This window comes from Cupressus sempervirens, chromosome 10, assembly GCF_028749045.1.
Source record: "Cupressus sempervirens isolate cs-2001-9-10 chromosome 10, ASM2874904v1, whole genome shotgun sequence".
NCBI classification, from domain to species: domain Eukaryota; kingdom Viridiplantae; phylum Streptophyta; class Pinopsida; order Cupressales; family Cupressaceae; genus Cupressus; species Cupressus sempervirens.
In genome coordinates, this window is record NC_143127.1 from 937,291,698 (window position 1) to 937,307,228 (window position 15,531).

At 32.7% G+C, this 15,531-nt stretch overlaps 1 pseudogene; it reads left to right on the forward strand.

Annotated features, from left to right (window-relative positions):
• Window positions 1-350: 350 nt before the first annotated feature.
• On the forward strand, window positions 351-656 carry LOC149537054 (putative histone H2A variant 2 pseudogene; annotated as a pseudogene).
• Window positions 657-15,531: the final 14,875 nt, after the last annotated feature.

Sequence of the window (15,531 nt, forward strand, 5' to 3'; positions counted from 1 at the left end):
TTCACACAATCAAATCTAGAAAAATATTCATATATTTCAAATGAATTATAGAAATCTGATAATGTTAAATGGGTATTGTACCTAGAACCCATCGTCTGATAAGTAAGATAAATATCTCTTTTTTGGTCATGGAGACTTACTATATAAATACCCCAGGATGCACTATAACAAGTAGATCTCATATTGACTTATATTATTCCATTATCTCCTCTACCAATGCTGATTCTTTTTCTTATGCATACCATCCACGTGAAAATCTTAGGTGAAGTGGGGTGTAATGTATCGTATCAAAGATATGGTTTCGCTGAAGGCCTTGAATTTGGATTGAAACCTGTGTGTTTGTAATTTATATGCAGTTTCCAGTTGGGCGCACCCACAGGATGATGAAGTCTCGGGTGTCTGCCAATTCGAGGGTTGGGGCGACAGCAGCAGTATGCTCAGCAGCCATTTTGGCGTATCTCACTGCAGAGATTCTGGAGTTGGCTGGAAATGAAAGTAAAGATCTGAAAGTGAAGCGAATATCTCCGAAGCATCTTCAACTTGCAATCAGGGGAGATGAAGAGCTTGATAATCTCGTGAAGGGCACCATTGCTGGTGGAGGTGTCATCCGTCACATTAGAAGATTCCTCATCAGCAAATCCATAAACAAGGATTAGTTCCCTTTATTTGGGACACTGACAAACATCTCAATATGGAATTTAGACTCGTGAAATTGTTTTATGCTCATATAGATGACTGGATATAATGATTGGTCTGTGTTTAATTTAAGAGTTTTTGCCAATATCAGTCCTTGATTTCTAATCTGATTTGTCATAGATCCTTATGGTTTCAAGTATACCTATGGTCCTGCCTCAATGCCTTCTGCTTTACACGCATTGAAATTTCTCTATTCCAATTACTGACTCAAGAAACACTCTTTAAAAAGAGAACTTGTGATATTTTGTTCATCAGATTGAGATGACCGTGTCCTACTTATTCGAAATAGTATATATAAGTTATCATGTGTTAAGTTGAAATAATTTTACATTATGTTACTCTTTCAAGATGATGCTCTCTAGGCCATAATTAATGATGCTCTATGTTGGATTGTTTTATATTCTTTTGAAATGAAATATATGGATGTATATACAAAATAAAAGAATATATATATACATATACAAAAGTATATATAGATGTAATAGAATTAGTAAGAAATGTGGTAAGTTATAATCAATTGAATTTTTCCTAGTCCTGAGTCAAGTTTCTATTTATTAGCAATTTATTAATGTTTTGTAATGACATATGATTAGTTTCTTTCTAGTCATTAATAGTTTATTAATGTCTTGCAATGACATAGTATTCATTTCTTTATTAAAGTTATGCAACATTTCACACAACAGAGATCACTAAACTGAATCTAAGGACATTGACACTAGAAAATGATTTCATTGCATATTTTTCTATATGTGTGTGTGTGTGTGTGTGTGTGTGTGCGCGCGCGCGTGTGCGTGTGTTAGTTTTAATAAAAATAAAATTAGAAATAATTTATTATTATTATTTTGATTAAGGCAAACACATGGAAACAATTGAGACCTAAATAAAAAGGAGCCAAGGAGAACAAAACAAGGCTTGTGAGAAGAGAGTTTGAAATCAGTAATAGGGTCACTACTATGTGAATTAGGAGAGTTGATCATAACAATGAATGGAATATGAATATAAAAAGGAGCCCAATGTCCAAAATAAAAGTGACACATTCATTAAGGGTGTTAGTCCACTTTGTTGAGGTTGGAATGAAATTATCCCTAATATGAAATTTTAAATTTACTTAGAGTTGAGAACACCTCCTAATTTCCTCATGTTGAATTTTTTCCATTTTGAATATTGACTCAATAACCACACTCTCTTGAAAAAAGAAGTTTAATAATTTAATCATCAAATCGAGATCAGTGTGTCCTGCCAAGTTAATAACCAGCACAAGTACCATCATGTCAATTTTAAATAATTTTTCTTTATATGACTTGCTTAATGAGCTATACATGTTACTCTTATAAGGACAATGTTCTTGAACAATGAGCTATTCCTGAAAGAAAATAAAATATATGAATGTTTAATTTTTTCATAGAAAATGTCTATCATATATATATTTTTAAATAATTATATTAATTTATCAAAAGGTAGATGGAGTGGGACTACGTCTTAACATGTTTACGTAAGTTGAAGTTTACAAAGATGATCAAATTATTCAATATATGAAGTATATAATTAGTGCGAAGATGTTACAAGCCAAGATCAATGGGTTTACCCAACTATCTACAAGGACGTCAGAATTACGAATTAATATAATATTCTTTATTTACTTCTTAATGTTGTAGAACATTTCTCACAGGAGAGATCACTTGTATAGATGTTTGTGTTATAAAGATTTAAAAGTGGATATCTAGAGTAGAATATGGTTTCTATTACTTTGATCATTCTAATTTAAACTTATCTTGATTGTATGTTAGCTATAAATGTTACTTTTTAATAAATTTATGAGAACTATAAATCATTTTGGTTTAATTTTTTTAAGGTTTAAAATATGGAAAGGGCTCAAATACAAATACAAAGAGAGACTAAAACTAAGAAAGTAAAAATAAAAGATGATGTAAGAATGAATGCCTTACATTTTTTTACCAAAGAAATGAACCAACTATGGGTATTGAAAAGAACACAATGCCTACAAGAAAGTTGAATAGATAATCAAGGTAGTTTGAATCAAAGCTAGAGGAAAGGATCAACATTAGAGAAGAATACAAAAGGAATATTGTGAAGTCTTTGAAAGAGAAATCTTAGTTGATAGACACACAAGCATTGAATCAAGTTTCATTTTTACCTTGCATATAAATCCTCTATCCATGCTAGTGTAGTCCTTACAAGATTTAAGCACAAGGTCTTCTAACTTGCCAGAAGGGTTTTAAAGATGACAACTAATGGAAATAGTGGAAAGAACCATCCCTTTGTGATGAGAGGTATGCAATTTCATCATAGATATATTGATCTAATTAGAGTCCACTTTTTTAATAGATCTCTTGGCACATCAAAGAAAATTTCTTGACTTTGTGAAAATGGTGTAGAAGTGACATCATAAAATAAATTTCCTAGTCATATTCTAATTTATTTTTGAAATTTATCAAGGAATAAATATTATAAAACCAATATTTTATTAAATATAATTACTTGAGTAATAAGCCAAATAATTATATGCCTTGTACTAGATTAATCTCTTGGATAACTTTATTATGTTTAATATTTTAATTTCAATCAACTTTGTTGCATTATCCCACTTTAAAGAACACAAACCTAGTTTTCCACCAATAATTAGTCACTTTAAATATTAGTAAAATATTCAATAACACCATCCCCATATGATTTGAGGGAATCATCTACATATACATGAAAAATGAGTACACCAAAAGTAAATGCTTAGACAAGTAGTTCAATGTCTAGTAATGTTAAGACTAAATAAATTGGTCATTTCAATATTAAGAAGTTTAAAGATCAATTGAACTTTTTAAAAATATCCATTATTCCTTTATTTAAGGAAATGATATAAATAAAATTAGTGCATTGAGAGTAATATGTGAATACCCTTATGTTGATCCATTGTAGGCTCTCTCCTAGTTAGGGAAGTCTAGAAATTTCAAAAAAAGTGGGAAAACTACATCTTGTGAAATAACCTTTAAGATTGAAGTTGGTAATTTAAATTTCTCATTAGAAATATCAAGAATATAAGAACCCTTGTTCAATGTGAAAAAAAAATGCCACAACCTCTTCATTGTTAGAACATCATAACAATATCCTAGTCATAGGTCAAAAAATTCATATTTTCATGTAAGAAGAAATTGTTAAGGATGACATGAAATGTTTCCACTAACCCACTAAAGTAATTATTTTGCAAGAAATTTTCTTGCCAAAATGGCTTGGTATAACTCTAGATTACAAGCATAGGAAAAGTAATATAAGACATGGTTCAAAAATTTGCAATTTATTTTATAAATTATAAAATATTCTAAATGAAAAATGATAACTAAACTCATTCAGATTTGGCACAAGGCCTTTAAATCACCCAAAAAATAGCCCAAAGCATATAATAATGATGGGCATAGTCCTTTATATCTCCTTTGTTGATGATGTATAAAACAAAAGACTAGGGTTTAAATATGAAAATATAGCCATTTCCAGTATTTTTTTCTTCTTATTTTGATCATTAATGGGTCAAAGCCTAGAATATTTATTATTATTTTTTGTAATTAATTATTTTTATGTGTTAATCTCAAGTAGAATTGAACACAAGGCCTCCCACATGAGAGGCTCACAAGTTGACATTGTAGGCTCTTGCCTTATTTCCAATTTTATTTTGATTCATGGAAAAAAAAAATATTATAACCAAATCTCTAGGATCATAATGTTCCCATACGGCTTTTAAAGTAGAAATCCATGAATTAAATTTTGAAAATACAACTAAGAAGTGTCCTTCATTTTGTCCATGTGGAAAATATTATGGTGGATTCTAGAGTTGTTTCTAAAAGGAAGCAGAGGTATGCAAACACACTTCCTACTCTAATCTTGAGAGGACGACCATGCAAATTTCAACTTAAATAACACAAAGATGCCAAGAAGTACACACAAAAGAATAATAAAAATAAAAATGAATCACATATTGTATAGTAATTACCATGGGGAAACCCTTTTGGGAGAAAAACCCTACCCTCAAAAACCTACATAATGTATTATCAAATCAAGAAGATTGCAATACACTTGCAATGCAAGTTCTTATAGGAGCATCACCACAACTTGAGCTTGGATAGTCACCTTTTAGCACCCAGTCTTGCAAACAAAACTCAATATATCATCTCCTCTCCAAGCCCTCATTATACAAGCTTTTCACAACCATTTATGATTTATAAATCAAGTTCACCTATCTCCATTTGACCAACCCATTTGAACATGTGCCACCACACTTGTGTTGAAATAATGGGTGTTGCACACATTGCAGAATATTGTTTATATTGTATTATTTTATTTTAATAAGTAATGTTGCATCTAGATGGATGTGCAACATGTAAAGATTCCCATAGGATATACTTGATGAGTTGTATTGTAACATTGTGATAATATTTCATGTAATTATTTAATATTGGGAAAAATAATTAAATTTTCAATATTAAATGTGGGTTCAATGGGTTAGGGAGCGCATGATTTATGTAATACCACTTGGTGGCTTTGTGGTACTTGGTACTATATAAGCATCCAAAAGGGTAGTTGTTGTGTGAGAAGAAGAAGACAAAAAGGGAAAGAGTCGAGCAGGACAAGGCTTGAAAAGTTAGCGAAGGAAGCATTTATGAAGGTTGGAAGCATGAAATGGGATGTGTGGATTCATGTTTATTCACATGGAGTTCTTGGTTGTGGCTATGGATTTGAAGGCTTCCATGATTGTATTGCAATGATAATTTTGTTGAATAATACATGGTGATGGATGCTTTTGGAGGCTAGGTTTTTCCCTTAATGAGGGTTTCTAGGGTATATCTTGTGTCAAAATTTTTGTGGGTATGTTGTCTATTTTCTTGCATGTGGAATTTAATTGATATATATTTCAGATCTAATATGGGTTATGTGAAAATTGTTATATTCTTTGTTGCAAGTTTCCTTCAACTTGGGCACCTAATTTTGGTAGGTGACTTAAAAATTACAACCTAACAAATTTTGACTATGCCACAATAATAATTCATTGATACATTATTGAGTTGGAGGCTTCCAAGTTTGACCATTAAAAACATGCATGCACTATTGGGTTGGAGGCTTATAAGTATGAGACATATTTCTGAACATTCTCCCACTTGTCGAACAACTTGCAAGAGTCAGGGAATCCCTTGTACCCTAGTCTTAATTGCTATGGACCAAGAGGCCCATAGACTTTGAACACCATCTAAACTTCTCTATGTTCATGGAATTAGTTAATGCATCAACAAAATTCATCAAAGTCTCTACCTTCTCTAGCTTCACCTTGTCATCCTTAACCATATCTCTCACAAAATGATATTGTACATCAATGTGCTTGATCTTGGCATGAAATGCTAGGTTATTTGTGAAATGTCCCTTTTCTGATTTTAAATGATATTTCAAGCCTCTAATCAGATATTTAAGATCAAACAACCAATCTTTCAAAGATCCACCAATTTCTCAATAAACCCCAAATCGGGTATGTCGGAAATAGTGCCAAAAACTTCACAGCTTCACATATTATTAGTAAGTCTGAAAGTGGACATTTTTATAGAAATTTAAGTAGCATAACAGCCTAAAAAATGACATTTTCAGATCTGTATAACATTTACACAACAGCTTCCAAACGGAGGATAAAAACAATGCTCATCGGGCTCCCGAAAATAACATAGAATAGCCCGAAAACACCACAAAAATACTAATAATCTATCACATAAGTATAATCACGATCAAATAAATATATTCAGCTCTATTTAAACATATAAAATTTTGAAATACAGCAGCAACCCAAACTGATATGAAATACTCAATCGGAAACACCAAACTCTTACAAAAAACACACCCAAAAAATCACAAATCTGCACTGTTCAGCACAAAGGAAAACTTTGCATGAGCATGTACATGGAATGGCTTCAAACTCCCATCCTTAGGCTTCCTGGAAACTTGCAAATTCCTGTTCTTGGGTCTCCTTCTCCACAGGTTTGGCAGCCTCTGAAGAATAACAAAGAAATGAGCAAAAATCAAGTTCTGGAATCAGCCCAAAATGCCTCCAAACCCCTTAAAAGAGGGCATAACCCTAACTCACATCCAAGAGGGGTTAATAAAACATATTTTAATAATAATTTTAATTTATTAGTCCAACAGTTTCCAAATATTAACCCCTTTTTTCCAAAACTTCACCTTCTTGGTCCTGCCTACCTTTGGCAAAAATTATTATTTTTAATTATTTGAAAAGGGGACATGACACTTTGCTAGGAAATTGCACTTTGACTATCACTATAAATTATCACCACACCCTATTTGAAATCTATATCTATGCACAGTCTCTTAAGCAAGATGGATTCCTTGTAGGTATGAGTAGCTTCCGTATACTCTGCCTCTGTAGTGGACAAAGAAACCACATCCCATCACTTTCTCATCCAATTGATTGCACCACTGAATAATGTAAATACATATGCATTGGTGGATATTCTTCTATCAACATCATTGACCCAATTTGAATCCACATAGCCTTGAATATCCATGAAATTCTTATTTCTTGTCACATGAAAATATATAGAGTACTCTGAGGTACCCCACAAGTATTTAAGAAATCTTTTTACTGCATCCCAATGAGCTCTTCCTGGTTTAGACATGTAATAGGAAAGTACTCCCACTAATTTGGAAATGTTTGGTCTTGTATAGACCATAACATACGTTAAACTTCCAACAACACTCTGGTATGGTATTTGACTCATCTTTTCCATCTCCAATGGAGTTGGACATTGTGAGCTAGAAATCTTTGCTCTCATAGTAATAAGAACACTCAATGGTTTGGAATCGTACATATTGAATCTTCTCAAAATAGTAGCTGTTAGAGTAATAAACTATTTATTATTAATTAAATCATATTGATTTAATTATTAAGTCACTTATTATCTCTACTTTACTTAAGCTAAACTTTAGGAATATAATAATTAATTTTTTTATTAATTATTATCATGCAACCTAGGTTTTACCCTATTAGGGTTTCAATATTCTTTTATAACTATTGATCTCTTTGTAATTTATTCATTCACTTTTGATAATACCAATTTATCTTTTTTGTCATCAAGAATGTCTCATCTGTGGATTTGGGAATTCGAGCCTCCATAGCTTTTGCTTCTCTCTTTCTGTGACAAGTGTTTGCATGTAGGCAATTCTTGGGAGTTATGGAGTTGATCTTTCATCAACTTCAACATGATATCAGAGCTCCATATCTTCATGCCCTTGTTCTATTTATGAGAAGTTTGGCTTGGCTTTCAGATATTTGTTTTTTTCTTTAAGAGGATTTCATTTTTTAGAGTTTTTTTGTATTGAATTTGGGGGTCACCATTTTTTGGTGCACTTTGAGCCCAAATGAACATCACCATTGAGCTCAGAGTGGGCCCAAGAACCCTTATTCTCATATAAAATTTGTCCAATTTGGACAGTTGGAATCTGAAGCAAAATAATATTGCTTCCATATTGGGCACATTTCTTGAGGCAATTTTTTTTGATTTTTGACATGTAAATCAAGATTTTTTGTCTAAAGAACTGAGATTTTTCGGCATGCAAATTGAGATTTTTTGGCACGCAAATTGAGTTTTTTTGGACGCAAATTGAGATTTTTGGCATGTGAATCAAGACAATTTTGTGTGAAATTGACACACTTGCCAAGGTAGTTTTTGGTACTAGTGGGAACACTTCTCGAAAATTTTTGGCACACATATCGAGACATTACTTTTTTTGGCCTTCTAATAATTTTTGACCTACATGCATTTTTTTGGTTGTAACTTGCTCATCCGGACTTTGTTTTTTGCAAATGAGATATCATCAAAAAGCTCATTTCGATCCTATCATGATGGTTCATTTTATTTTTACTTTAAACATTGTTTAGTTTCTTGATTAGCTAGTCAAAGTCACAAGTTCTTTTTTGCACTCTGAGAGACATAGCTTGAGACATTCTATTTTCCACATTTTGTTCTAGCCTCATCCCATTCATTTTTTTCTTTTTTGCATTCTAGTGGATATCTTGGCTTTATCAGATCTAGAGATTGATTTTGTTGCTTTAGATGATTTTTAATAGGTTGTACTATCTCTTATATCAACCTTATGTCTTTTTTGATCTTTTTTGATATCATTTTGTAGTATGTTTGCAAACACACTAAGATAAAGTGCCACTCTATTTCATTTCAGGATCTTGCACATCTTTGTGTTTTTTGTACTTGCACTACATTATAAAGTGCCTTAGGGAGGTTTCATGTTGGCCATATTTTCCATTTTCCTTTGTCAAGTAATTTTTCCTTCCATGACATTAGCTTCATGATGTGTTGATGAGATGTGTCATTATAGGTGTTTGTACTTGTTTTGCACTCCCAATGTTCTTAGTTCTTCTTTCTACAGGAGATATTGCATTTAGTTTCAATGCTCATGTCTTACCTCTCAGAATTATAGGGGGATTATGTTGGTTCTATTTCTTTCTTGGTTTGATGGAGTGAGCTATGTATTTAGTATTTGATCCTATGTACTAGATGATTGCAATGCTTGGATACCTATGCATTTTGGTGAGATGGATCATTTACCATATAAACATTCTTTCATTCCTATTTTTGGAGGCCATGAAGATACCTTCCATCTTTGATTGATAAACTCTTTATACTTAGTCTTATCTACTTGGTCATGCTATATATAGTGAAGGTTCTTTAGATCAACAGGTTGATAGTGTTTGCAGCTTCATTCTTTAGTGCTGTTCTTCATTAAAATCTTTTGTTCCTATCTTCTAGGAAATTCCCTAGTTTGGAGGCTTATTTAGTCCTTCACTAGTTCTTTCAACATCATTTCCATCTCTTTTTGGAGTAGGGTTTTTCCCATGTGATTTTCTCCATTTCTCCTCTTTTTAGAGATTTGGTTGTGCTTGGGAAACTCATCAAGCCTTATTGTTGAGACCCAAATCTACTTTCAGTAGTAGTTTCTAGGTTTTCAGCTACCCCCTAAGTTTATGTTAAGGGGGGGTGTTGGAGTAATAAAGTATTTACCTATTAATTAAATCATATTGATTTAATTATTAAGTCACTTATTAACTCTATTTTACTTAAGCTAAACTTTGGGCATATAATAATTAACCAACCTAGGTTTTACCCTGTTAGGGTTTTGATCTCCTTTTATAAGGATTGATATCTTTGTAATTTATTCATTCAATTTTGATAATATAAATCAATATATTTTTTTGGTCAAGAATGTTTCATTTGTGGATCTAGAAATTTGAGCCTCCATAACTTCTACTTCTCTCTTTTTGTGATATGTGTTTGCATGTAGGTGATTCATGGGAGCTATGGGGTTGATCTTTCATCAACTATAATTTATCTTTTTTCTCATCAAGAATGTCTCATCTGTGGATCTAGGAATTTGAGCCTCCATTTCTTTTGCCTCTCTCTTTTTGTGATAGATGTTTGCATGTAGGGGATTCTTGGGAGTTGTGGGGTTGATCTTTCATCAACTACAATAGTAGCAACATAGTTACTCTAGCCTAACCAAATCTTTCTATTTGTCCTATCTCTCATAATCTCCATTTCAAATTTGTCCTTTCTAGAATGTGCTTTGCTGCACCAAGATCTGTCATTTCAAATTTTTTTGAGAGCTAAGATTTTAATTTAGCATTCAAACCTTTTCCTTTACCAATAAAAAACATGTCATCAACATATAAGGCAATAACAAGAAATGATGAGCATCAAACTTGAAATATTTATAGTGATCTAACTTTGATTGCACAATTTTCAAACTCATTACATATGTATCAAACTTCTGGTACCACATCCTAGGACTTTATTTTAAACCATACAAGGATTTTTTCAACTTATAGACCAAATAACTTTTACCTTTTACCACATAGTGCTATGGCTGTGTCATATAAATTTTGTCCTCCAAATCTCCATGAAGAAAGGTTGTTTTCACATCAATCTGCTCAAGTTCTCGGTCATAAGTTCTTGCAATGGAAAGTAAGAATTGAATGGATGCCATTTTTTTTACAAAGGAAAAAATTTCTCCATAACCAACTCCTGCAACCTAGGAGTAACCATTTGCAACCAATCGTGCTTTATACTTCTTAACGCTTCCATTTGAACCCATCTTCCTTTTGAACACCCATTTGCAACCAACAGGCATCCATCCTTCCAAAAATGATACAAGGTCCCACGTGTCATTCCTCTTAAGAGATTCCATCTCTTCATCCATGGCTACTTTCCAAGACTCTAAATCATTCATACCAAGAGCCTCTTCTATAGATCTTGACTCATTTATATTAGCATTTAAAGAAAATATACACCTCCAATCATCAGAAAAATATTCATACCTTTTTGGTGCTTTCCTTTGTCTACTAGAGCTTCAAAAAAGATTTGGTTCAGGTTTAGGTTCATGTTCTCCTTTTTCCTTTGATGATTTTGAACTTGTAGAGCTCTCCTCAACTTATTCTCTTTCTAAGGGCCTCGATTCAAATTTCTCAGGTGTAGTAGGTAGTTGAATCAAACCTTTTTCTTTTGTTTGTTCTAGCTGCACTATAATGGAACAAGGCTTAGTTTCTCTAAATATAACACTTTTGGAATAAAATACCTTTTGTTTAATAGAATCCCAAAGCTTGTATCCCTTCACACCATAACTATATCTATTAAAAATATGTTTGGAAAACTTTTTAATCCAATTTTTTCCACTTCTCTTTTGGTGCATGAGCATGGGTTAAAGTACAAAGCTGTGTCACCTTTCAGGCTAAATACTCAGAATGACCGAATTTGAGTATTTCTATCTAAAAGTTAATTTTGTTCAAAGATATGATTTAGATAAATTCATTATAGCTAAGTTATAAATGGTATCACACTTTTCCAATTGGAAATGTCTATTAAATTAATGTTTTATACTAGTTTTAATCCGAACACTAAAGAAATATAATTATTTCAGAAAACTAACATTTCAATAACTCTTACAAATTTTTATGATATATTTTTAATAACTTAGAAACACCATTTTGTAGAGCCAAAATTCAAGAATATTCTTATATAGATTTTATACTATTTTAATTAGATATAGTACGACATATGCGTCGAGTTGTGGTGCCAAAAAGGTGACAAGGTTTTTTTTTTTCCTAATTTCAATAGCACGTACGTGCTATTTGCGCAATCAAAAAAGTATATATGATGGGCTGTAGACCCACATCCCATCATTTTTATGTTTTTTTTTTGCTATTCCCATAGAGAACAACGTGTACGCGGGTCAAAAACCCAAGTTTTCACCATCATTTGCCAATATGCCTCCTCGCCAACAAAATCGATGACAACAAGCACACCCACGACGACACTGTAAGTGATATGAACTTAACTTTTCATTGTTTAATATGTTTTTCATATTTGTTTGTAAGTTTTTTATATTGTTTTGTAGGGTTTTTACAAATTTCATTTAGATTTGTTTGTTTATTTGGATTTCAATTGATTTTTTTATCAAGAAATGTCCATAATCAACTGGAAAATCCACAAGAGCCTCAAAACCCTCAAAATCAAAAACCTCCTCAAGAAGAACAACAAATTCCACAACCCAAACCAATTGCAAGACCTCTGCCAAGCACACAAGAAAATATAATAAATGAAATAGAGAGAGGCAAAACTGAATTAGAAAGACTCATTGCTCGGTTGAAAGAATCTGGACAAACCAATCCAATGAGGGCTCAATTGGCATCATCCCTCAAATCTATTAACACCCAAATAGCCTCAGTTAGTGATCAATTAGATATTTGGCGGGTTAAGAGGGATGAACAAAAAATATTTTATGCAAATAAATTTTCATATAAAGATGTTAAAAAAAAAGAAATACCAAAAGGTAGTATATGTGCATTATTTAGAAAACCCGGTGAGAAAAATACTATTAGAGAAGGTACTAAATGATTCCCCATCCATTGGTGCATACACGATTCTATTAGAAACAATTTTTGGGATAGATGGTAGATGGTTTTTGATGCCCCTCCTTGCAACAATCATGAGGTCCCCATGTATTTTTTGAAGAAATTATATTGTGAGTTTGTCCTTGGGGAGATCCCCAATTATTTTGATATATTAGACTCCCAGGGTAGAGGTGGGGGGTCATCATTTGAGAGGCAGGGAGCACATTGTGACCCTAATGTAGTTAGGGCACCTGTGGTCAAGCCATAGCACGAGCATGTGACTATTCCTTCACTTGTGAAGGAAAATGTAGAGGCTAGCACTCTAGGGACCATTAATGCTTTGATGCAGACCCTCATCCATTCCATGATCCCATTAGTTGAGGGGGAGCCTTCTGTGCATTGTGGTCACATGTGCACTTCATGTGGATCCCTATGCACATTTGGCACTCATGCTGGAGATGGTGCATATGATGGGCTTGTCACCGATTAGTTCCTAATTGACACATTTGGCATTGACACACAGGTAAATTACAATTATAATTTACTAATTTGATCACATTTCATATGTATAGTGAATGATTAATTAATTAGCATCTATTGACATTGTTCAAAATTCAGGGTCAAAGTGTTGCTGGGCCTAGTAGTGATCCTCCAGGCCCATTTTTTGTCTCTTTCACGAGTCTTGAGGCATGTATCGATTTAATCATTTTAATTAATACATATATTTATTACATAATCATATTAAGGATTGACCAAAAAAATTATGCATGTGCATCAGTTCTCCACAGGACCTTCAACTTTTACCACAGACTTGGAGCATAGACATCATACGAGCTTCACATAGGTATAGTTGTTTCATGTTAATTTAATTCATTTGATTATATTTATTTTATGTTTCATGTTAGATGTAACGTGTATTGTATGACATGCAACTCATGATGTCGAACACACCTCCTCATCTGTGACAGTCTGTTGATAGTGGAGTGGCCATAGCTGTGGCTAGCTCACAACCACTGACGAAGGCATGAAAGAATTTTATTTGTTTTAGTTGTTGTTTATAATAGTTAATCTCAAAATTTCTAATGTTAACCTTTGTTTATATATTACTATAGCTTTTATGGTTTTTACACAAGCAATATGTATGTTAGGCCTACTGATACTCTTTTAATTATGGATCAAAACCTTGTTTTTGTTTTACTAAGTGGTAAGGGGTAGTTTTTTTTAATGGTTATTTGCTAATAGTAGGTCAGTTTGTTGTTAAAGGGTCAGCCCCCTAGTTTTGGCTACTTTTAATTAAAAAACTAGGAGTGAAGGTAGAAGTGGCAGTGAAAGAATTAGATAAAGAAGAACTAGGAGCACATATTGAAGTTAGAAGTAGAGAAGAAGTAGGAAAATCAAATAAAGGTATGAGGACTAAGAGTAGGAGATAATGAAATTAAAAGTAAAGATAGGAATAGAAGATTAGTTGTATTCCAAGTTGATTGCAACTAGGAGTAGGACCTAAAAGATGGAAGTTATATGTTTTCTATAAATAATAGTCAAGTTTAAAGATATAATTGGTGATTAGATATACTCACCTTGGTCTAGTAGAGTCATAAGTGCAGGAGAATTTGTGTTTTAAATTAATATTATTCATAGGCCAAAGTCAAATGTTGAACTTGATAGTAGAACTAGGTATATCCTTAGGATTCAAAGAAACTATAGTTTTTGGAATCAACACCATCAACTCTCGTTCACTATTTCTTTGGGATGAATCGAACTTGAGCTTTTGCTATAACTTTTTCAACACGATGCTTGAGATTGAGACATTTTCTTGAGTGAGGTCTCTTCAACTAGTTGACTTGAAATCTTAGTAAGCTTTAGGATTTTGTTGTTCTTTTATGTATCCTTGCAAATGAATGTAATAGTTAATATTCTTGGTTTGAGAGATTTTTTCCTTCAGCTTGGTGATATTTAATCTCCGTGTAGTTTTCCCAAAATCTTTACCTCTTTCTCTTTTTTTCTTCTACTTTATTATGTGCATGAGGTGGACACATGCTTCCAATAAAGTGGGGACTACATGTATCATTTGAAAAAGTAAGAACACTTATTTGTTATTAATTTTAGCCCCATTTTAATATACATTATGGGTTCCTACATTGATTTCACACTCTCCTAACACTCATTGGACCTTCAAATTATTATTTAAGTCCTATATTGATTCATTTTCTTTAAAAACTCAAGGTTACCCTTATTTATAAGTGTGCTTCTCTATTTCAACTTCAATCAAATAATTCCTTTCATTTATTGGACCTTATCTTACCATTTATGACATGTATTTTCACTCTAGACCCAAAAATAAGTTGTTAGATCAAATTTCACACGCTCTAAATATCTTGGACCCACAATCAAAACTTGGGTTGGAATTGGTGGGTATAAGATGACTTTGGTGATATTTATTTGGGTACAATATTTTTTTTGGTGATATGTGTATTTATAAGTGATTATATTTATTGAATTGTTGTAGGGTCTCATCACACCTGATCGTCCATGAGCATTTGAGGTGAACTTACAGAGTGACTATTTGTTGGCGATAAGAAAATAATTGATTTTGTGTGTACATATATTTGATTTCAATGTATAATAAATATTGATTCATATGTACTTTATTTGTATCAGTTGGAGCTGGAGAAGAGCCTCAACAAGAGGTCGAGTGAGCATGTCAGGAGGGCCCCATCATCTCCACTATCTCCCTCCACACGATGGAAAAGGACGTCGAGAGACTTGTTTCCTTCCCCTTGTGGGAAGGAAAAGATGCAATTGATCTAGACATGTATATATAGGCATCAATGGACATATTCGATACACATTTGATGTATATGACATTCTATATT